This window comes from Nelumbo nucifera, chromosome 2 (assembly GCF_055504915.1).
Source record: "Nelumbo nucifera cultivar China Antique chromosome 2, China Antique-T2T, whole genome shotgun sequence".
NCBI classification, from domain to species: domain Eukaryota; kingdom Viridiplantae; phylum Streptophyta; class Magnoliopsida; order Proteales; family Nelumbonaceae; genus Nelumbo; species Nelumbo nucifera.
In genome coordinates this window covers 82483048-82507471 of record NC_142650.1, presented here as the reverse complement: position 1 = coordinate 82507471, position 24424 = coordinate 82483048, and the positions used below count along the sequence as shown (strand labels likewise).

General features: G+C 36.7%; 1 long non-coding RNA gene across 12 annotated transcripts; it reads left to right on the top strand.

Annotated features, from left to right (window-relative positions):
• Positions 1-1748: 1748 nt before the first annotated feature.
• LOC148802381 (uncharacterized) lies at positions 1749-23490 on the top strand. 12 transcript variants are annotated; one of them, XR_016081850.1, is made up of 7 exons: positions 1749-2518; positions 2593-2633; positions 4443-4502; positions 4800-4837; positions 5160-5215; positions 5413-5472; positions 5705-5929. It is a non-coding gene; the product is annotated as an uncharacterized LOC148802381 (long non-coding RNA). The 12 variants fall into 12 exon arrangements; XR_016081852.1 differs by having other exon boundaries at positions 4800-4855; XR_016081851.1 differs by having other exon boundaries at positions 4383-4479.
• The last annotated feature ends 934 nt before the right edge of the window (positions 23491-24424 follow it).

Below are 24424 nucleotides of genomic sequence, written 5' to 3'. Positions count from 1 at the left end.
ATCTGCCCACAGTCCTTGGGTTTTCAAAAGGTGGCTGGACCCAAGGACCATTTAGTGTAAATGTTGGGCCCATTAAGAGTCCATAGTGATGGACTCAAGGGGTTGATTATCTCCTGTAGTGAATTCGGCCAGGCCTTGTAACAAGGGTTGGGCTGAACCCATGTGGCTGAATTCGGCCAGGCCTTGTAACCTCACTTAAGAGGTTAAGTGAGCACATAAACTTAATGGACCTAAAGCCCAATTCGAACTGGGCTTAAGTTAGTTAATTAAAAAGAGGCAAGATAGGATTTATAATCTGATTAGGATTACCTGAAGGATAAGATAAGTCTTACCATTCAAGAGTTCAGATCCAAATATCAAATTTGGATTAAGGAACTCTCTCCTAATTGGATTAGGAGGCTGATCCTAAGAGGGCTATAAATAAAGGGGGTGAATTCCTCAGTTACACAGCACAACAATCTGCAAAGTTCTTCCCTATTCTTGCCGCCCCTACTCAGTTCGATATCCACTTGTGGGAGTGATCAAGAATTGTTCTTGATATTGCTTTTTCGCAGAATAAGCAATCTGAAGTGGTGCTCACCAGCCCTCTACTCTATTCTTGTTAAAGAAGTTGGTTCTTACTGAAGAGCCGTCCTGCTGATCCTGCTTCACTACACACTGCGTTATCTTCAGTGGTAGCTGGTTTTGGTTTTCTCGTTGGGCGTGAACACCTTCATTGGGAGTTATTGCTACTTCATATAAGGTATATCCCTCTCCTCCCTTTTTGTTTCAGATCTGGTCCGATTTTGGTTCAAGATTGATCATTGAAAATGCAGTTTTCTAAAATAGGGAATGCGATTTCCAAATGGGAGAGAAATTTTTGAAATTTCGCCCAACCTTCCTATAGGGTTTGGCCATCCATATGATGGATCTCTCATCCCTTCACATGACACATCCGAACCGATCAAACAACACCATTAAACTCTAGATACATCAAAACACTTGCCCATAAAGTTTCAACTCTAGATTCCTCCATTTGTCCTTCCATCAAACCAAGATTCCGTTTTGAAACATCCTGTTAACCCAAATTCCTACGATCTTGACCCTCTAAGACTAATCAAGTCTCACCATCATGTCCCGGCCACCTATAAAATTTCATCCCAAGACACATTTGTTTTTCCCTTTATCACACGTAGATTCTATTTCGAGACTCCAGAATAACTGGATTCCAAGTCTTTCCGATCCGAGCCCAACTGGCCCAATCTAATCTTGACAATAACCTCACTACCCAAAAACCCTACCCTATGAAATTTCACCCAAAACTGCCTTTGTTTTCCCCTCGATCATACATAGATTCTGTTATGAGGCTCCAAATTAGCTAAATAAATCCCTTTCCAGATATGCCCCAATCCGGGCCCAGTTGGACCAATCTGACCCCACCAATTAATTTAGAATGTTCAAAAACCCCACTCACTGAAATTTTAACAAAAAATTCCCTCATTTACCCTTTCATTTAAAAAGATTCCATTTTGGTCAATCTCGTTAGCCCACACAAAACCCCTCTATTGTTAGACCAATCTCAACCCTTTATTTTTCGGACCAAAAATCCTAATCATCCATCAAAGAACCTCGGTTTAGCCCCTAGACCCAATTTTACCCAAATTTCCTAAAATTACAAAAATGCCCCAGACTTGCTCAAAATTACAAAATTGCTACTATACCCTATTATAAATAGAAGGCTAAGTTTCCAATTCAAAATAAAGGGAGACTATTCATTCACTTCTCGATTTGAAGTAGAACGCAGGGTAGCAACAGTGACAACCTCCTCCTATCCCCGTCTCTAATCTTTCTCACTCTCTTTCCTTTCCCATTCTTCTTCTTCTTCTTCTTCTTCTTCTTCTTCTTCTTCTTCTCTTCCCTCCATTTTTTCTCTTCTTCTCTTATGGTCTCCCTCTCTCTTTCTCTCTTTCTCTCTTCTGCCCTCTCTCTTTCCCCTCATCTCCCTCCCCATTGAAGTAAACCAATATGGTTATCTTTTTTCCACCGAACGGAACAGGGGCGGCGACGGTGGTTCTTCCTTCCTAGGTTTTCAACAGTGGTCATTTAAGCTCTCTCTCACCTCCGGTTTCTCTTTCCATCTATCCATTTTTCTCCTCTCTTGAACTCTCACTCTCTAGGCCATTCATTTGTCTCCTCCCCTGTTATCGCCTTTAACTGTCACTGCTTCAACCTTTAGCAGTAGTGGCGACAGTGAAATTCTTCCCCGTTTCCTCTCTTCCATTTTGCTTCAGTTTTCTCTTACATTCCCTCTCTTTTCTTCATCCCCTTCATCCCTCTCTTCCATTCAGCGACAGACGACGATTACCAGCAATGACTTCCCTCTGTTTCCCTAGCACAACAGCATTGACAAACTCACACCTTATCCTTGGCTAGTTCACGGTTACAATCTCGTATTGATTGTGCCTTAGAATGATCCGAACCCAACAAGCTCGCACCTCCCTGTTGCAACATTCAAAACATCAGGCCAAAATCTCAATAGGTAATCTCTGTTATCGCTCTCAGTGTTCCTTTTTAATTTTATTTCTTGATTTCTAATTTCGTTCCTTCTCTCAGAGTTTAGGATTTGAGGGAGACGAAAAGAGGCGATGAAGCTGGTTAAGTCGAACTAGTTCTTATAATCTCTCGACATCTACTCAACTCTTTCATTATTATTATTATTATTTTTTTTATATTTTCTCTACTCTGCTACTTTCTTTTATAGTCATTCTCTTTTCTCCTCCATGATTTTGTAGCTAATTCCATTATTAAATCTTTTTTTGTTGTTATTGTTGATATTGCTACTCCTTTTATTCGATTATATTTTTCCCTTTAGCTGGTATGTTTTTTGGTTGTATTGAATGTTAATGCTTATCTAGAGTTTGATCTATTTAGCTAGTAATGGATGAAATTTGCAAGATAGATTTTGTTGTTTTCCTTTTCTTTAAATATTACTATAATGTTTTTGTTAGATTAAATAATTGTGATTATGCTTGTTTCAAAACACTATGTGGGCCCCATCTATTGGACTTGGGAGTGGGGTGCCTAATCCCTTCCCTCTCCCATTTGAGTGTTACCCAGGCTGGTTTAGCCGGTGCCTTAGGCTACTAGAGTCACTATTGGACCAAAATGATTTTGATACCATTCTTGGAGGTCCCATCACCTCCATTTCCTTAACTGATGGGTGGCGACTCCATTTCCAACCCAAGTGCGTCATTTTCTCAATGCTCACAGCTGGGCTTTTCTTTGACTCACTTCTATGAGACCTTGCATGTACTCTTGGTTCTCCATCTGGCTTATGGGTGCTTCGATAGGTGTGTTGCTCTGTTCCCCACTCACAATCACTGGTGTTTGCTCAAGGATGATAGAATGCTGCATCTTATGGGTGGTACTAGCCATGGATGGTGGCTACTGCCCAAGGCTCTTGTGTAGCTGGAGTGTGCTATTGATGGACCAATAGGGGTGAATGTGGAATTCTCCAGTGCAATCGCCTGTTGTTAAAGTAGTTGTAGGGTGTTTCATCTCAGTTTGCATCTGTTCCATGTGATCGAAGCATGTTTCAATCTCATAGACTATATAAGACAAGATCTTGATGTTGGCATGGCTGCTTGATTCCTGAGGGACCTGTTCTTCAGAGTCTATGTTATGGGTTTCAGGATTGGCATGATGTTCCTCAGGGATGGGTGAAAGGTTGATTCTCCTTGTAGACATCTTTTGTGATCAAGGGGAGCAACCAGGGATTCTAATGCAAGTAGAATCGTAAGTCAATAAAGAATGGTCTCCTTGAAGGACGAAGATGGAGTTGGTTCCAAGTCAGAGTTATAGGTAAGCCTAATTCTCTGGAAGGAGAAGAAGGTTAGGAGGCTTTTAGCTAGGAAATTGTGAAGGTTCTCATGTCCCCCGCGGTTTGTGTCTTCTCCCTTTTATAGAGGAGATCCCGATGCTATAAAGGGAGGAGTCCAAACGAAGCCTTTTCCTATTAGGGAAGTGAATCCTGACTCTCTTGCCATCCATCAAGTATTCTCCATTGGGGTTTTGCCACATGTCTAGTGAGATCCTTTAGGAGTAAAGTTGGTTTTTCTCTAAGGATTCTTGCATAGCACCTATAGTTACATCCCTTATGGGCTTTCTTGTGGCCACATGTTGGGAACGAGATCTTTGGTTGGCTGATGTGTTCGGGTGTCTTAGTAGTCATCTTCGAGATGCCTCATCACAATTTTTTATGAGTGTGACAAGCGTAGGTCGACTGTGAATGGGTATTTAAGAATTCATCATAAATTTTGAACAACACTTAACGTTCATCATAGATGTGTGACACTACTCTATGCTTATCGCAAGTTTTGAATAATGCTTTATGCTCATCACAGGTTATGGATGGTGTTTTTTGCTCATCGCAAACCCTGGATAACATTTTATGCTCATCGCAGGTCCTAGATGACATTTTATGTTCATCACAAGCTCTAGGTGAAATTTTATGCTCATTGCAGGTGTGTGAGTATTGCATTACCTCTATAAAGTGTTTCATGCTATTGTAGAGGTTTATGGTCGTTCTGATACCTTAACATTGTTTATCGTCTTGACTAGTTTGACATATCATTCTTCCTATCTAGAGTTTCTTTGTGCATTTCTTATCTGAGATTTCTATTACAATTCCCATGGTATTGAATTACATATACTTGGACAAAGCATTTCTTGGATTCTCCCATCACATTTCTACTTTTCTAGGTTTTTTTTTTTTTTTTTCAGACCTAAAATTGAAAACCTCCATCTATTATTACTTGTAGGTTAATGGGTTTATATTTCTTGGAATCCTAGAGATAAGGTAATTTGCTTAACTCAGGTATATTTTTCGCTCAAAAAATATCTAGGCTTCTCCCAGGGGCGGAGCTAGAATTTTTTCTTGAGGGGGGACAAAACCTAGAAAACATGGATAGGAGGGGCCAAAAGCTAAGAAACATGGGTAAGGGGGTCAAAATGCAAGTGGAATTTAAATGGGTTTTGTGGGAATTTTGAAGGCATAGGGGGCCATGGCTCCCCTCTACCACCCCCGTTGGCTCCACCCCTGGCTTCTCCAACACATTTCTACATTTCTGTTTTATTTTCTTCAAACCTAAATTGCCAACTCTCTTTATTATTACTTGCAGGTTATTGGACTTTTGTTTCTTGGAAGCTTGGAGATAAGGTCATTCTCTCAAGTCAGGTATATTCGCACAACGCATATCTAGGCTTCAGTCAATGCATTTCTAGTTTTTTGGGTTTTCTCTAGACCCAATTTTGTTTCCATTACTTGCAAAGTTTTATATTTCCTGGGTTCTTTTGGTAAACACATTTCTAATTTTCTTTCAGCCCATTTCTAATTTGCTCAAATAGATAGTAATTTTCTCCCATTACATGCAGGTTGTTGTGTTTATGTTTCTTGGAAGTCGTTCAGGAAGATTCCTCTGCCCTAATTAAAGAGTAAAATCCATTTACATCTGCAAACTTTTCTAGATCTTTTTTCACACCCGTTTTTTGTGTGCATCTATACTTTTGAAGTGGTTTTTTAAACATTTAGCATTTACTTTGAATATGTGTTGAAAATAGCATTTTTTATGCACCTATACTTTTCTAAACTCCATTTTAGAATTTTAGACTATCTTACCTCTTTTCTAAACTCTGAACCAAAGCCCTTATATTTTGTTTCTTACAGCTAATCAAAGTGGTTTTCTGGATGTCTTCTGAAGCTGAAAGGAACCTTGAGAACCCATCAAACACCAAATTGTTCCTACAAACTCAGATAGAGTATGAGTTTCACTAGATCCAACAATGCACCTCTTTCCTTGCAACACATTTGGTTCTTGCCTTTGTTTTCTTAGAAACAAATACTTTGTTAAATGATATAGTTTGTAAAAATGAGAAAATATATCTTACCAGCTACAGCGTATCACCTAATAGGCCAATACCCACACAATTAATATTATAATGTGGTGGTGATAATAATTATGATAGAAATCAAATATGTTCACAACATAATTAACTTTTGAAACCTGGGATGAGCTCAAATTTCAATTTAGAATTGGGTTTTAAGAAAAATTTAACATGATAAGTTAGCTACAGAACATTTTATTCAAAAATTGTCAACTTAGATCTGAAGTTTTAACAACTTTCCACCTTTGGTGCAATCTTGCATGCACAAAATGTATGTGTGCATAAATAAGAATCGAAAAAAAAACAATGGTAACTAATATGTAGAGCAATACTCCTCACCAACATCTTTTCTATAGTTTGTTGAGTTTCAGGATCTAGGTCAGAGAGCTTGCTATTTTCAGGTTCCACCTTTTCAGTATCAATTTCAGGTTCGCCATTCAGCAGATATTTCCACCACTTCATTTGGTTTTGCTTGGTCAAAAGAACAGAGATAGACTTTTCATCCTCTGTAGAAATTAAAGGTCATAAACAATATAGATCAGAAAAATTGCAAGTCATTAAGAATAGCATCCTCAGGAACATGATACAAAATTTTAAGAACTAACAATGAGGTTATAGAAAATTGTTCTTAACGGTTTGAAAGTACATTCTATCAGACAATAAGAGAGATTTTAATCCATCCAATAGTTGACCTTCTACTTGGAAGAACTCGGCAGCCTATACAAGTTAAAACTAGAAACAGAGTCTAGTCTTAGAGTGGGTGCACACCTATGCTCCAAATGCAATCATCAACCTTGATAGACTGGTAAAGATCACCTTGAACGTATGTGCATATGGTAAATTAAGATAACAAATTTTATATTAATATATAGACAGAAATGTTATATATACATATATATATATATATTAATTTGTTGAAAAATCATATATAGTTTTATAATTAATGCAGGCAAGCCTGTCCTTGTCCTAGGTCTTGACAAATATTATTATGCTTGAGTGTGGGCCGGGCTAGGCTAGGCTAGGAAACCTTAATAAATGTTAATACACTATCAAAATTTGGCTTGAGATCTTTTATTTATTTTTTGTTCATTGTGTTGGTGAGATGGTAAGGCTACGGAGGTTGGTCAAGTCTTCAAAAGCCCGAAGAAGGCGATGGGAAAGAGAGAGAACGTAGGGAAGAGAGGGGAAGAGAGGAGAGAAGGGAGAGTCTCTTTATAAGAAACACTAGATCAAGGTTATGTGATCTTTGTCCCCATGGGAAAGAGTTATTCCTCTTTATATAGAGAGGAACTCAAGGCTATAAGGAGGAGACATTTCCTATTAGGAAAGGGGATCTTTACGTCATCTATTAAGGGAGCACCATTGGGGTTTTGCCATGTGTCTAGCAAAATCATCCAAAGACAGTTTCCTTTTGGCTGAGGGTTCTCATAATACACATGTGCTACTTCCTTTTGCGGGTCTCTTATGCTGATGTGGCACGGATAATGTCAACCTTAGTATCTGGGCGTCCTGTCATGATTGTCATCGGCTAATCATTATATTTTCATTTATTGCTGATTTGCAATGGCTCTAAGCTCATTGCAAGTCTGTGGCGACCTTGAATTTGTCGTTGGTATTGTCTTTAAGTTCATCATAGGTATATGTAGACTCTGAGCTCATCACAAATTTGCGTCGAATTGTGAACTTGTTGCGGGTGTCTCTATAGCATTGATTTAGCACCTTTTGTGCTATTACAGTTGTGGTGATCAACATATACCTACACATTGGGCTACATAATGGGGGGAGCCCATCCCCCATAGATCATTTGACTTCAATTTTATTTAAAAATAGTTAAAAAAAACCCAAAAATAATGCATGCATGGGTTATACTTGGTTTGGTTTAGTCCAATTACAAATGTCACATTACTCTTAGGGGTGCAACTTGGGTGGATTGGGTCAAAATGTGGATCAACCCAAGCCTAACCTGAAGTCTTAAACCTCAAGCCCGGGCATAGATTAATTTAATTACGACTAAAAAGTTAATCTATTGATTAGTTTAATTATGACTAAAAATGTAATATTTAATCATTAATAAAGTAAAATAAATAATATATAACACTAACAAATAATATGGAAAGAATATTTATTTTATTAACTAATTAGAAATACTTTATTATTTTTGTTACAAATTATTAATATAATTAATCCAAATTACTAAATTACTATTTTTTGTAACAAATTATTAAAATAAAGATTAATTGTTTTAAACAACATTACATTCCTTCCTTAGTTTTAAGTTTTGGTTGTTTCACTTTACCTTGATAAATTTTGTGTAGTGTACAAGTCCCCACTAGTTCTTTTCTAGAATTTACAATGGAAAATGTTCAACCTTTAACACGAATTTGGCCAAATTTTCTGACCCAAAATAAGTTTATAACAGTGCTAGAGATGTTGGGTAATAGGCTTGGTTGAATGGTGTTCAAAACCGTAGTTAAAGGGGTCTCACTAGGTTATATCAATTTCAACAAAGTTGAGGAGAACTTGAATAGTTCAATCCCATTATATTGCTTTTTGTTTATTGACCATGAAGGGCTGAAAGAACCCTCTCTTTATCTATTTGTGACTTCTAACATGATTAGAATCAAGTTGGACAGAATCTTGCTCTCTTAATCCTACCCATAAATTGGAATATATTTGACTTGTCAAAATAATCAAATCCTAGTCACATTAGACTATCTACCCAATTTGGCCTACACTTGTGAAACCTAGTTAGAATTAGATTAAAGCAAGATAAGTCCATTTTAGCATAAACAACTATATGGGCCAAACTCTTTTTGTAGTTGGATAATTGGGTCCATTAATGGGTTGATAATGTGTTAATTTAACTGGATCTGAGTTTTACAAGATTTAATTTGATTCTTATTTAATTGTGTGTGATGTGCTATGTGAATGTGATTCATAAATAGGCCATAAATGCTTGGCCCATGCAAATGTTAGACAATGTATGCCCTTAGTTCCAATCTGATTGATGTACAAATACATTTATTATAAATGAATAATAGTACATTACTGTTTCATGTTGATATTGGTATGTTTCTGTGAAATTACCCCTTAAACTGGACACTAATGAGATTCATGTTAGTTTAGAATGTTCTCAGCCATTGGATAGACTTGGGGAGTTTATCCTACCAAAGTTGACATTAATGTGCTGCCAAAGAAGTTGGAGCAGCTTGTCTCAGTTACTAGGATTAGACCCAAAGCGCATATAGTGTGTGTCTGGTTGAAACACTAAATTTGGACTATTTTCTATTTATTCTCTGGACCTTGGAAATTGATAGGCAAAACTGGAAGGTTACACATAACCCTTAGACGTGTTTATGGTACTACACTAGGTGTTAGATTGGGTTGTCTTTGATATGCCAATCAGTGAGATCCATTGATGGTCAAAACCTGGGTATGTTGGGGCAGTTTGAGAATTCACTCGAGTGGATGGTCATAGTGATAAGATCGGTTCCTTTGTTGAACAAAGTGAATGATAGGGCTTACATTCTCTCTAATGGAAACCTAAACTGACGAAAGTGGATTTCAATTGTGTTAGGTTTGGTTTTGCAATATATATATGTATGTACATATATATATATATATATTATGTTTTATGAAAAATGTATATATATATATATTATGTTTTATGAAAAATGTTTGCAAAAGTTTTTAATTCCTGGGATTTATCCGAGCAGAGAGTGTGACGTTGCATCTTGCACGTAAGGGAGAGGTCCTTCCCTATCGGATAGTGTTTAATCATTATGGGCCGAGAGGTTAAGTGTAAGAGACCATTAAAGGGCTAATTACCTGATGGGTTTTATCTTTCTTAAGTCCATTATCCTTGGGCCTTCATAGGATGATAGAATTCAAGGATTATTTAAGTGTAATTGTTGGATCAATTTTGAGCCCATAGTGATGTGCTCAGGGGTTCACTTCATTTAGCAGTTAATTTGGCCAAGCCTTGTAATAGAGGCTAGGCCAAACCCATGTGGACATATGTGAGGTCATTGTGGGGTCCCACGCTATACAAATCAGGCCTAAGTTGGCCATGCAACACACTTGGGTCATGAGTCTTATAGCTAATGGTCCTAAGGCCCATAATTAATATGATTAATTAAGTTGTCGCATGGGGAGAATTTGGGTTTGCATCATCTAGGTATAGAGCACCTAATCTTATAAGAAGATAAGGTATATCTCTCTAATTATAGTCCAGATCTGATTTAGATCTGGATTATCTCTTAATTAGCTTAGGAGATGGCTCCATAAGGGATTATAAAAGGGGAGGGGGCGAATTAGTCCAAGACAACTTCATAATTTTGTAGTTTCTGGTTCTCTCTGCACCATTTTGTCTCCCAGTTGGTCCTCAACTTTCTAGGACTGATATAGATAAGTTTTTCTTTGATTTTTGCAAGAAAAAATCAAGAGATATCAGATTCAATTTCCTTAGTTTGATCCAAGCAGTTGGGTTGCAGTTTTGCTGAAAATTGTGTTGCTAAACCGACTTTAGGAATACACTGAGCCATCTTTAGTGGATGCTGGATTTAGCATTAATTTGGGCATGAAATTCCACCTTGGAATCTACATTTGTGGTATTCATATCAGGTATACGTCTCCCTTTGATTGGTTTTAAATTTGATCCACTTCAGTGCAAGACTGATCCTGAAAAATGTAGTTTTTCAAAACATAGGGAATTTGATTCTTAGAAAGATTAGGAAATTTTTGAAAATTTTCCCTGCCATCTAACATGGTTTGGCCATCCATATGATGAATCCTAACCCTTCCAACAACAAAGACTTTATGTGGCTCTCTACGCCCATCATGGCTGAATGCACATCATTGTCATGATGTCCATAGATCATTGAATAATTACCCACTTAAACCTGACTTTTTCAAAGTCAATGGAGCCACTATGTAAGACCTGAAACCAATCTATAGACCGATATAATTGTTCCCTCATCAATGATCTAAATGATAGGGAATATCATAAGATGGCATCTTTAAAGGCCTTTCGTTATTACCATGAAAACGAGTTGAATCGATAGGCAGAGGTGCACCATAAAATTGGGCTATCTGTTTCATAGATGTAGTCAGTTGAATTGATTCATTAGATGATAGGAGCATCGTATACTAGTGGGAGGGGCTTATCCTAAAATGAAAGACTCTTCCACAGTACTTTAGGGATTTTAGTATGATGGATCAACACTTACCGATTTGAAAGGTTTAACCTAAAATGGTTATGAACCTTGTCTAATGGAGGCCAAAAGGGAAGCTTATGAGATATGGGTGGATTCACGATCTTTCACAAAAAGTGGTAGGGTTATGCAGCTGAAAGCCTAAAACAATTGGCCCCATGCACTTATGTGATTTTCCACATTTATAGAGACATGAATAATGTTTCCATCCCTGAGATAGAGGAAAATCTCAGTGATGAACAAATGGAAATGAAACATAGATAAAATTTCATTTTACGATAACAAATTGCTAGATGATAACAAATTCAAGAGACCCAACTATGCAAACTTGATTAGCAACCTTAACCTAGTTCTCATATCTAAAAAATTGCACAAAATTGCTAACAATAAAGCACTAAAACGCCTTGGTGAAAGAGCTTTTGAGGCAAGAAAGAAGGAATATCAGGAAAGGGAAGAGAAGAACTCTTTTGCCCATTGTTACATCATTGCCTCACTAGACAATTCTATCTAGAAACAATTTGATAAAATAACTAATTGAAAAGATTTATTGAATAGCTTGAAGGCTATGTATGAGGATCAAAATCGTTGTACATGACAAAAGGTCTTCAAATTGTTGATGACCGCTAGGATGTCCGAGAACCCACCAACTCATGACCATGTCTTGAAGATGATAGGGTTCATAAATGAACTAGAGGCTATTGGCTCCAAATTAGATGATGATATAAAAATTGATGCCATCTTGAACTCTCTGCTCATGTCCTTTAATCAGTTTGTCCTCAACTACAACATGAACACAAGAGCTTGGCAATATGTTGCAAAGGGCCAAGGAATTGATTAAAAAGGACAAGCCAGTATCCATGCTTGTTGAAGGAGGCAAATTTGGCAAGAAGAAATGAAAGTGCAAGAAGAAGCCTAAGAAGAAGGGTGGCAAACCAAAGAAGCAGAAGAGAGACAAGTCATCAGATGAGTATCACTTCTATAAATAAACTAGACACTGGAAGAGGAATTGTCCTCAATATCTATAATCCCTCGAGAAGAAGAAAGAAGGTACTTTTGAAACACAGGTCATAGAGACCAACATGTTGGTCACTTTTGCCTCCTAGTGTATTAACTCTAGGGCTTCTACTCATGCATGCACTACAAGAAAAATGACTTTTAGCAGTAGTCAAAACTGCCACTAAAAATCCCAAAAACTGTCGCTATAGACTTTACTGGTAGCCAAAAAACTACTGCTAAAAGAACTATCGCTAGACGTTCTAGCGACAGTTTTTTCGACTGCTAGTATAACTTTTAAACTAATGCTAACTGCCGCTAATACTAAATCAGCTATCACCATAAGTTTGGCGCGTGCTTTTTTTAGCAGTAGTTGTGGACTTCTTTAGCGACAGTCATGACTGCCGCTAAAAGTATACTTTTCTTTTTTCAAATAACCTATTTTTTTTATTTATTTTTTATTTATTTTTCTAATTTTCTTCAAATTACCTATTTTCTCTATATTCATTTAAATCGAAATGAAATACTGAAATAAAAATTGAAATCTGAGATTTTGGCTGCATAGTCTTCAGTCAGATATATAATGGATGAGTGCATGTTCTTATGGATCACAGGTGGGGTCAGTTGGTGCATGTGCTCAAGGCAGTATGCCATTGCCATAGCAATCCCCAAAAGTATTCCCCGGTCCAAGCACTCTGCCTCTTTAACTGCATGATTCCACCACAAATCTCGAATCAACTAAAATACAAAAGCATATAGGCTTCACTTACTGCATAACCAAATGATCAATACTTGAAGTACCGGCTAAGTATAAATTGATCAACAAGATGCATTATTTGAGAGAGAGAGAAGAATAAATCTAGTTCATATCATTCTAGTCACACTACAATACCAAATTTATTATTTTCATATTATCTGGAAACTCAACTAGAGTGGTTACCTTGTAACGGACCTGAACAGGTTAAATATGGATATCTAGATTTTAAATCATGAAATTAATGATTTCATACAAATCATAATCTTACTACAAGCTGGGCTATAAAAAATTTAAGCTTATGATGACAATTGATGGAATGGATGTTATGACGATCTAAATAGGCCATGATGGTCCCAACCATCTGGGTCTTGGGAGGGGTGGACCGACTGGATACGGTCCTAACCTCAGGCATTTTTTTTTCAAAGTGGTCTCTCTCAGACTTGAACCTGCGTTGTCACACTTGACAGCCCAAGATTTTACCATTACACCAAATAATGGCCCCTAATTGCTCATCTTCTTTCCAAGGAATACATCCTGAGAACTACAAGCTGTGAGGTTGCTCTAAGATCTGCTTAGTATTGGTATATTTTTAGAAACTTAAATTCATATAATATACACAACTTCATGGTTACTGCCATTAATAGACAACTAGGATCCATGCTAATCTATGATAGGCATATCAATGATGCTCAGAGGAGAAAGAAAGAATGAATGGTCTGGTTGTGTCAAATCAAGCCAACAGTGTCCCCAACCATCTGCAGCACCTAACATCTAAACTAACCTCAACAATGCTGAAGATACAAGATTTTTCCCCAGTTTGGTGTACAAGTGCATCCTATACCACTTATCTGGAGAATTGAGTGGGGGACCACCTAGACTAATGTTCTACATGTTTGGTTTATGAAGCACCTGTATCCTTGCTTTTCTCAACATACACATTAAACCTTAAGGCTATGTTTGGTTCGAAGGGAAAAGTAGGGAAAGGAAGGGAAATGTAGGGAAACCTTTACAAACCTTGTATAGGTTTCCCTGCCTTTCCCTTCCTATCCCTACTTTTTCTTTCTAACCAAACACAGCCTAAACCAATTAGATGGGAGTAGAATACATTGCAATCCTTCACTGTTCTCGTAATGTCATATAAAAGACCCTTTTGATCAACACAATGTATTTGAATAAAGGTATGAGCTGGGCTCAAGGAGTTGTCTATCGTAACACAAGCCTTTTTTATTTTAGTTAAATCTGCACTAAGAGCTTGAGAGCGAGTTTCCTTGTCTGAGAGCTCACAATTAAACAATTCCTCAGCAGCTTCTGATGAAATAGAAGAGACACCTTGCTGCATTTCATATTCAGGTCCTGCCAGATGGAGCTCACAGCTGACACAGGACTCTCCAAGAATGGCATTGAGCCATTCACATGTGTCATCCTGTCGCCTTTTTGTGTGTAATAGCTCCCTGAAATGATAAGAGAGTAAATTACCAACTAGTGTCCATACTCCATATATATTGGCTCTGATGTGGACTCCTGAATCTTAAAAATATCTTTTCTGTCCTATTTAAGAAAGATGACCAAAATACTTTTCAACAAGAAAATTAATAGTTCGATCGGAATGACTAAGTGTCATTGAAAACCCTTATCTATGTCATAAAAGAAAGAAAGAACAATTGAAATAGGAAAAAATAAAGTCCTACTAGTGTGTCCATAATAGGTAAACAAGGAAATTGAGGATCTGAATTATGAAAGAAAGAGATTCAGGTCTGAAATAGAAAAGAGAAAAAAAGATTACACTCTTGACCGAAGTTAAATTTGAACTTTTATTTAATAGTTCTCATCTAGTATTTCAATTACAATGACTATTTATAATCTCAAAAGAAGGGCTCAGATCTCCTTTTGCACTCCAATTTGGACAAGGAAACTGACCCAAAACAACTCTTAATTATGCTAACACTAAGGTAAACCCATATATAACCCTTATGCACACCTAATAAGAATTTCAACTCCTAAAATAATTCTAGAAACCCATCACTAATCCTACTAAAACCAAATAAGCACAAAAAAAAAAAACAGTTCCAATAGAAATCAAGAAATAGAAATACCCAAATCCCATCAGACTAAACTACCATTATTCAATAAAAGTCATAATTCTCGCATAACATGTTGGATTTACAAATTCTTGCTCTTGTTGGATATGTAATCAATGACCTCAATAACCTATCTAAGGATACCAAGATTATGCAAAATGGAAAATTTTACTTTTTTTTTATGGTGCTGGAGCTGGTGAAGAACTACGTGCTGGAGCTGGTGCTAGTGAAGAACTAGGTGCTGCTTTTTTTATGGTTTGCACCGTTGCCAATTTTACTTGATTGTAAAATCCTTTGATGAGCTATGTCTCTGTCTTCAACAATGTTCCTGGAGAAGATAAGAGCAGTTATCATGAATAAGATACAACGTTCCATACAAGATTCAGCAAGCATGGCTTTTAAAAAGATTCTAACAGAAAAAAAAGACTTCTAGAAAGACAAAGACATGAAAAGTCTAGGTTAGAATGTTGGACATCTGGCACAGAATGAAGGTTTTGTGAACTTAATCAATGAGATAGTCTCTCATAAAGTATTTACCATAATAATGAATTGAATGAGATAGTCTCGTGTATACAAACACCCTCTGAGGACTTTTGTCGATGCTCCTGCAGGTGTTGAGCTATTTCCTTTAGAAGTTGCACCCCCCTCACCATCTTTCTGAAGTGACCTAAAAGAATGCTTTAAAAAGTCTTGTTCTGTCTCAAGGGCCTCTAATCTCTCATTGATCTGAGATATTTTCTCTGGTCAATATGTTATTATTTTCATTTCCTACCACCACAGAAAAGCAAGGCATTTGATCCTCAGATTATATTACTACCTAACAAAATAATGTGAGAACTCCAATGAAGTCAAACAGTACCTTTGTCTTCTTCATTAAGATTAATGATGTTGGAGCTAGGTACAAAATGGTGAACCCCATTACTTGACGATGAGTTAATCAGATTATATCACCAGGTTCATCTTTACTTCTTCTATTGGTTTTGTTTATTCTCCAGCTTCACCATCTTCATTGTTGATGATCTAAACACGGCACTTCCTAATAATATGACCTAAACACAGCTACATAGTCTAGTGGAAAGCATCAAAATAGAACTGATCACCACTAAAGGTTTTACATTCAATGATGGGTATAGGAGAGAAAAACTAACCTTATCATCACTTACCTCTTCACTACCATAATACCATTGACCTCGATGTTGTCCAGTTTTGCTAATACTTTAGGGTCAATATCATCTTCTCAATCTGTTTGAAGACCATCAAGAAGAGCCCATTGCAGCAGCTCTGGAGCTATTTGAAGACTCTTGAGAAGAACTTTAACCTCAGTTCTGAAGCACCAACTGCCTTGATTGGGCTACTAAAAGCCCATTGCATGAAAACCCCATCATGTGAAGTATTACCTAAAGAGATTAATGGAAATATACAGAACCAGGAGGCCATTGACATGAAGATGGCACCAAAAATAGTCATGAAGATGCTCAAGTACTTATATTCAATGAAAAGAAATGAAGTTGCCCTTGCAAGCATGATACTGGGGTAAGACTAAAGAATAAAATGAGCACATTATTAATGGCATGTTATTATGCTATCACATCCACAATTATGTAGATTATCTGCTAGAGTACTTTAATTTGCATAGGGGAGGAGCAGAATGAGATGTAGAGATCATTCAAGACCAGAATTATGTAGAGCCATGAAACGGAAGGGAATAATAGAAAACAATCAAAATATAGAACAAAATCAGTTGAGTAGTTAGGGAAAACCAAAGGTAATGCTAAGTGGAAAGTTTCAAGGAAACTCTGAATTGCTGAGTGGATAATTTCCCCATATCTTATTTGGGCTTGCCCCTTGGTGGGAAACCAAAATATCCAAGTTTCTGGGAGACAGTAATGGAAAAATGTGAAAAGAAGTTAGCTACTTGGAAACATTGCTATCTCTCAAAAGGGGGTAGACTTACCCTCATTAAGGCTTCCCTTACAAACATGTGAAAAGAAGTTTCTGGGAGCTGTTTTCTTTTAGTTAACTTCTTTCAAAAAAAAAAAAAAGGTAATGCCAATCACCATGGATTAAAGGTAATTTGGGATTCAATCCAAATTTGATTCTTATTTTTTATTATGATACCTGTACAAGGTTATTGACTCGTGTAATGATGCTTCAGGTGGACATGCTATGATGCTCTGTGTGGTGCATTCGAATGGTCAGGAACCTAACAATGATAGCAAACAAGAAAGCATATCAATAAACACATCTAGTATGTCAATATTGGAATTGTACTTTGAGACACATATTACCTCTATGCCTCTTGAAGGTAAATCCTGATCATCGTTTAGCATGCCTTGAAGATTTTGAGGAAGTATGGATGTTATCCTTCCCACCTAGCGTTGTACATTACTACATGCCCTAGTCACCTTTTCAAGGTTATCTTCTATCTGCCAGAGTCATTCATCACTATCCTCATGCCCACAACCTCTTCTTGTTGATGTAGACTCTGATGCTCTATTTCTACAACTCATGCTTAGAGTGGAAGGAGTAATACCCAATCCATATATTTGCACACACCCATGCCATTCCACTACAAATGTTTGATCAAAGTCATCATCATTAGGGGTTGAGGACCCACCAGAAGTCGTGGCCCATTGTGATGCTAGGTCCTCTAATTGTTCCTACAAAAACAACACAATTGTTGTGAGGCTAATACGAGGTTTTTATACTAAATCATATAATTAACATTATATACGTGTGTGTTCATTATTTCAATAAACAACCATTGCCCTTCCTGATTCTACATCTACAGGCGCCCCATCTTTCCTTGTTTGTGTTCTGATCCACACAACTCCCTTTCTTGGTTATGCCCCATCACTGGTTTCTTGCATCTATATCGACACTAAGCATTAGACATTATCATCATTTTCAAGTAGTAGTATAGTAAACTAATTGTATTACCATCTCATGATGCAATCTTGCATTACTCTTGGTCCCCCCAAAGTGTTCATACTTTTGTTGAGACCAATTTCCTCTAGCTATAGCACTCCATTTCTACAATTTTATAAAAATTACAAGTGGAAGGCCATGTATATTGTGACAATCAAACAATATAGGTTAATCAATATAATTAGAAGATAATACCTTGCCTTCATCAGAGTTCCAAAAAGTGACAAGAATCTAGCATTAATCGCTAAGAACCCCTCTTGGGCAATTCCACATTGTTTCATCAGGGGCAACTGAATCATAGTACATGGCTTTCAAGTTTGATTTGTAATCTTTCCATTTTTCCTAATCGAGGGCAATACCCACTTTTTACCTTTGTTGTCTATCTCAAATTTACCCTACAAAAAATGGGGGAAGATTAGTTGGAGACGAAAACATACACACCCGGCTGAATTACCTATCACGGTTGAACACGCCAGTGTTCAGTACAACTGGGTCCCAGATGGAGCCCACAGTGAGCATTGGTGTGTTCAATCGTGATAGGTAGTTCAGCCCGGTGTGTATAATTTTGTCTCCAGCTCATCCGGACCGACAAAGAACACATTTAAACAAATGTATTAATAATTAATATATGAATTCAAACAAATAAACAGGCCTAAATAAAAAAAAATCATACCAGTATGAGATCCCAAATGTCCTCTTTACAAGGAGTTGGAAATGAAGTCCACTGCTTGAAACCCAGGGGATAGAGATCACCATTTCTCGCAATTGTCCCCATAAACTTAACTAGTTTCTTTGTATTTTCTCCAATACCTTGGCCAAGTTCATTTAATGTTATTGGAATTTTTTCTCCTATTGGCAAGTTCCAAATGTCAGTAACTCTTGTGGGACCCTTGCCCCTCCTTGGCATTGAGGCATCTATTTCATAGTACATAAAAGGTTAAAATATTTAAAATGAATATGATAAAATAACTCAAATAAAAAAGCTATTCATAAAATAATACCACCATTTGAACCAAAAATTTCTTCAGCCATAATTTCCTATGAGAAAGAAAACAAACATTTTCAATAAATTTCAAATTGCATGTCTACCATAATAGAACAATACAAGCATATATTTTAAATTGCACAAGCATGTTAGAATAGCATATCTACTATTACATTACCTTTTCCCAAAAAAATACATCTTTTTTTGAATATTGAAAAAGTTACTTCAACAAGTGTAAGGAACCACATTTTAAATCATGCAAACTAATCAACATCATATGTAGTCATAAAGGGTATCATCCTTTGACTCTTCCTTATATGTAGGCTCATGTACATCATCATCTTCATCATCGGAAATGGTTGCCTCAACAATTGTTCCATCAACATCCTCACGAACCCAATCAATGTTATCATCAGGAGTGTCTTCTATTACATGTATTCTAGGTGGCTCAATTTCTAAATCATCATCTCCATCAACCTCTTCAGCCCACATATCAAATAAATCTTTTGGGATTGTCTTATTAACAACACTCCAATTATCTTCATTAAGGTCTTTCACATAAAAAAACTTATTGGGCTTGGGAGGCTAAAATGAAGGGTTCATCCTCTAACTGTGAACTACACATCAAATGCAAGAGATTAACTAATGTATAGCCATACTCATCTTGTCTTATTCCCCTGCCTTGTGTCACATTAACCCAATCACATCGAAATAATACAATCCTAAACTTTTCATAGTAATTCAGCTCAATGATGTCAGTTAATGTTCCATAATAAGTGACATCCCCAAAAATTGGATTTCTATCTCTTGAACTAGAAAAACTTGATGTCTCTGTGACAACAAGCCCACTATTTTGGGTCTTTTGTCGTCATTCATGATCCTTGGTGTGAAATATAAAATCATTTACAAGCTTCACTATTACATAATAAACATGAAAACCTCCCTTTGGTATTCCAACCTGATAATTTGCCATATGCAGGAAGTCATTTATTTTCATTAACAAAGCAACACACAGTTAGAAGTTCAGATTACTAGATGCATCATATGTTTCGACACCATCCTCCCATAATTCCTCAAGCTCAGCAATAATGGGTTGTAAGTACATGTCAATATCATTTCTAGGAGCATTTAGACCATGAATAATCAATGACAAAAACAAATAAGGTTGTTTCATACACATTCATGGGGGAAAATTGTATAGGATCAATACCATTGGCCATGTACTGTATGTGACACTGAGTTTTCTGAAGGGATTTGTGTTGTCACTTGCCAAACCAAGCCTAACATTGTGAGGTTCAACTGCAAAGTTTGGATACTTAGTATCAAATTCCTTCCAAGCAGGAGAGTCAGCAGGGTGTCTCATGAAGCCATCCTTAATACGTCCATTTTCATGCCAAGTCATAAGAGATGTCGTTTTAGTTTACATGGAAAGACATTGCAGTCTTGGTTTTAAAGGAAAATAGTACAAGACCTTTACAGGATCTCTCTCCCTTGTATCAACTGCCCCATCAGTGTTTTTCTCATGGTCGTCATTTGGCTTCCATTTTGAATCACCACACATGGAACAAATCTCATCATTAGCATGTTCTTTTCAAAACAATGTACAATCCTTTGGACATGAATCAATCTTTTCATATTTAAGTCTAAGATTTCCTATCATCTTCTTAGTTTCATAGAAAGAACTTGGTACTCGATTACCTTTTGGGAGCACCTCCTTCAACAATTCAAGCAACTTGGTAAACGACTTGTTACTCCACCCATACAAACACATCATATGAAATAGCCTAACAATGAATGAAAGCTTTGAGAATCTTGTACACCCCAGATATAATTCTTGCTCAACATCTTGTAAGAGATTTAAAAAAAAAATTGAGCATCGGGATTAGGCCCTCCAGTAGGTTGTACTGGAATATCCCTCCTTTCATCACATTGTTCCACTATAGGAATGCCACATGCATCATGAATCATCCCATGCATATCATCACACTCAATTAGGTTATCAGAAAAATGAGCCTCATTATATGTCGTATGCACAGAAATTGACTCTCCATGAAATATCCAATCTGTTGGAGAAACCCATTTATGATTAAATGATCTTTCATGTCAACTTGGCCCATTCACAAAACATTTCCACATTTTGTACAAGGACATCGGATTTTTCCTTCACGGTCTGCCTTCCTAAAAGCAAACCTAATAAATTGATCAACATCATCTAGATACTCTTTAGAAGTTCTTGATCAATGAATCCAAAGCTTGTCCATTTTACACCTTAATGAAAAAAAGACAAGAGATCAGCTATGATATGAATGAGATGGAAAAATACAAGAATATCACCAAACAAATAGTTTGGTGTGGTTAAAAGTGATGATATTGAAGGAAACGAAAGATTTTCCTGAATTGATGATGGTGCAACTAAGTCATAGAAATTAGGAATAATCACTTCAAAGAAATTTGAGGATGATGTAGATGAAACACCATTTGCAAGAAAGAATTCTGGAAATAGAAGACCATTTGAGGATGATGTAGATATCAAAAACAATTGATAATAAAAACATATCAAAAACAAAAGGAAAAGGTGAGGCTTATCCTCTATGTAATAGTGTATGTATGTTTAGATGACTTAACTAGTTAAATCCAATAATCAGCACATCACTATCCATCCATATACTCTGTTGATCCTAATGCCAAAAGTGTACGAGTCAAGAAAGAAAAGGAGAAGGAACACTGGTCTAATACAAAGTAGTAAAACAGAACACAAATTTTGTTGTTTAATCAAGCATAAATTTAAGAGAAGTTTCAGATCACTAGGGAAGAGAGAAGAGAAAGGAATAGGATCTTGGAAAGAGAAACTAATGGGATCTGAATTTTTCTGTTTATCAGATACAGAACATTTGCATTTTGGGTACTCAAGGTCCTCCCATGTATCTTAAGATAGGTAATAGCAACTTAGTTATTACCTTTAAACAAAATAATAATATACAAGTACTTTATACTTATGTGCCTAAGCATCCCTATTGTTTGGGCTAGCATTTGCAACCCATCCATTTCATTTCTATTATTTACATATTCCCCCTTTGGGGAATCATTCCCCGATACATCTAAGGCTATTTACCCCTTGCCTTGCCAACACATCAGCCATACTATTAATAGCTCTCCACATTAATATAGGACATTCTGCAGGACATCCATTCATGTTTCATTTCTCTAATCTTCTTCCAATTTTTTGAGAGATCTGAGATTTTGTGAGACTGCAACAGTTTGTGAGATAGAATTTCCATGTTTCTTATCTACATTCTACTTTGAAGAGTTTTGATAGATTTGTAATTTTGTATGATGGGGATTTGATAAGACATTCCTTAGTGCAGCCTATGTTCATCTTATGATTGCTACAATAACATGGCAGAGCCTCATTGGCCATATTTGAAGACATCTTATGAGATATATGTTAGGTGCAGAACATGATTAGTATTTCTTCAGTTCGGAGGACCCTGCGGCTACGGGAATTGAATATTGGAAGGCTACAAAAGTGGATCATAGGATATTTAGCAATTCTCATACCACTACTTGCTGTAAAACTATTCTGGAATTCTACACAGGCCAAGCTCCTAATGGAAATAAAACCAAATGGATGATGAATGGAATACAAGATAAATCAGAAAGGAAACAACAATGCACATGTATTTCTTTGAAACAGAAAAATATATAAGCTTCTCAACTGACATTATACTTTATTTAAATTCTCAGCCCAACCCCCCAGTCAATTGTCCAATTGGCTGTACAATTTTCAGGATTCCACTTCATTATGTAGAGTCTTCCTCGATAGCGATCACAATCCAAAACATGAAGTTCAACAGAGCTAAGCTAGTTTAAATGATTCCAGTGGAGACAATACTTATTTAATGCTGTCATCCATGCTAAACATGGAGCAAAACAATTGTGATGGGAAAAATCCTGCAATTACAAACAATTCTCAGGTAGGTGAATTCTACAATTTGGACCTTCTACATAAATCTGTTTTCAGTATGTTGTCTTAACAAATCACACGTTGATTGAGGTTTATAGTAAAATATATATATTTTTTTGTTTTGCTTTTACTTTTTGCTGCATTTTTGCTCATGGTTTTCCCTTCAGCATGTGTACTGCTTACAACATATGTATGGTTTAAAACAAATGGTTACTTTATTTATGTCCTCTCTCTATTTATAAAGTTCATTATGTTGATGATGTGCAGGTGATAGGTAGGGTTGATGAGAATGGGCTATTGGCAGTATCTGAGAGACATTTTCCAGAACACAGGCCTGACAACCCCATTCAAGAGCATCATGAGATCTATGATTTCTCTAGAGGGGACTTCTTGGAATTGCAAGATTTTGTTGATCCTGAATCTCCTTCTTCTAGTTCAAAAAATCCAAGTTGCTTAACAATGTCATTAGATGAGTACTTCGACCCATTGGCTCTATTACAGGACATAGAGGGTGGATTTCTTTATTTCCTTTTGGTCTGTATAAACCATGTGGTAGCTGACTGTGTAAGAACAGTGTTTTCTAGGGGTCAATTAACAGAGAATTACCAGAAAAAGACATTGATGGAAATTACAAGAAAGAGAACAAATTGAAGAAATGACCTTTCTAATTGTGTTTAGTGACTCCTAATTGAATTGTCTGACTTTTTTGGGGTTTAAAAGCAGAGAGATCATCTAAATCTACTGGTACTGGACAAATTGACAGATCATCAATTAATCTTGACCGTGAGATCTTTGAATATTTGGTTCCCCATCCTTAAATAATAGGGTGTAGTTTGTTAGTTATGTGGTTGATCTGGTGCAGTTTTGACAGGCCCTGCTATACCAGATCCAGGATGTTCCCACTGAGCTAACTTATCATCAAATTCATTAGTCATGGGGCATTATAGGGACGAATGAGTTCCACCATTTGCATTGTGCATGTGCATAGGTCCATTCTTTAAGGCAATAAACAAACCTAGGATGGCTCATTGATTGAACACTCAATTGAAATCTATTAGGCCAACCTTTAACAAATTGGCCTAACAATGACATCTGAGTTCGGAACAACGACTGGTGTATGTGGGTAAGGAACTGGTGGATTTGAGCAAACATAATTTATGAACCCAAATCATCCTTTCCTCTATGCATAAGCCATTTTAGTTCAGTTAAAGGGGCTTCAAATTACTGATCTGAAAGTTAGAACTAATCAAAAGGTCCAAAATCCTAACAGTTGCAAAGTTTGAAGTGTACAGTTATTATATATGCCATGGAAATGGATGAAGGATGGTTTTATCTAGACATAGCTAACTGACATCCTTGACAGCTCAAGAACAAGTAGTCCACATTTTTTTTATCTGGCAATGAGAAAGACATGGATCACTAGTGGCCATTTATACTTGCACCAAGAAAATATATTCTGTTGATTATTCATCTTGTGATTTACAATGATCTAAATTTATCCTAAATTCTCATCCCATCACCACAATTCTCCTAAAAATAGGGCCAATATAAATTCCAGATGCCCTAACTAGTAGCACATGCAGA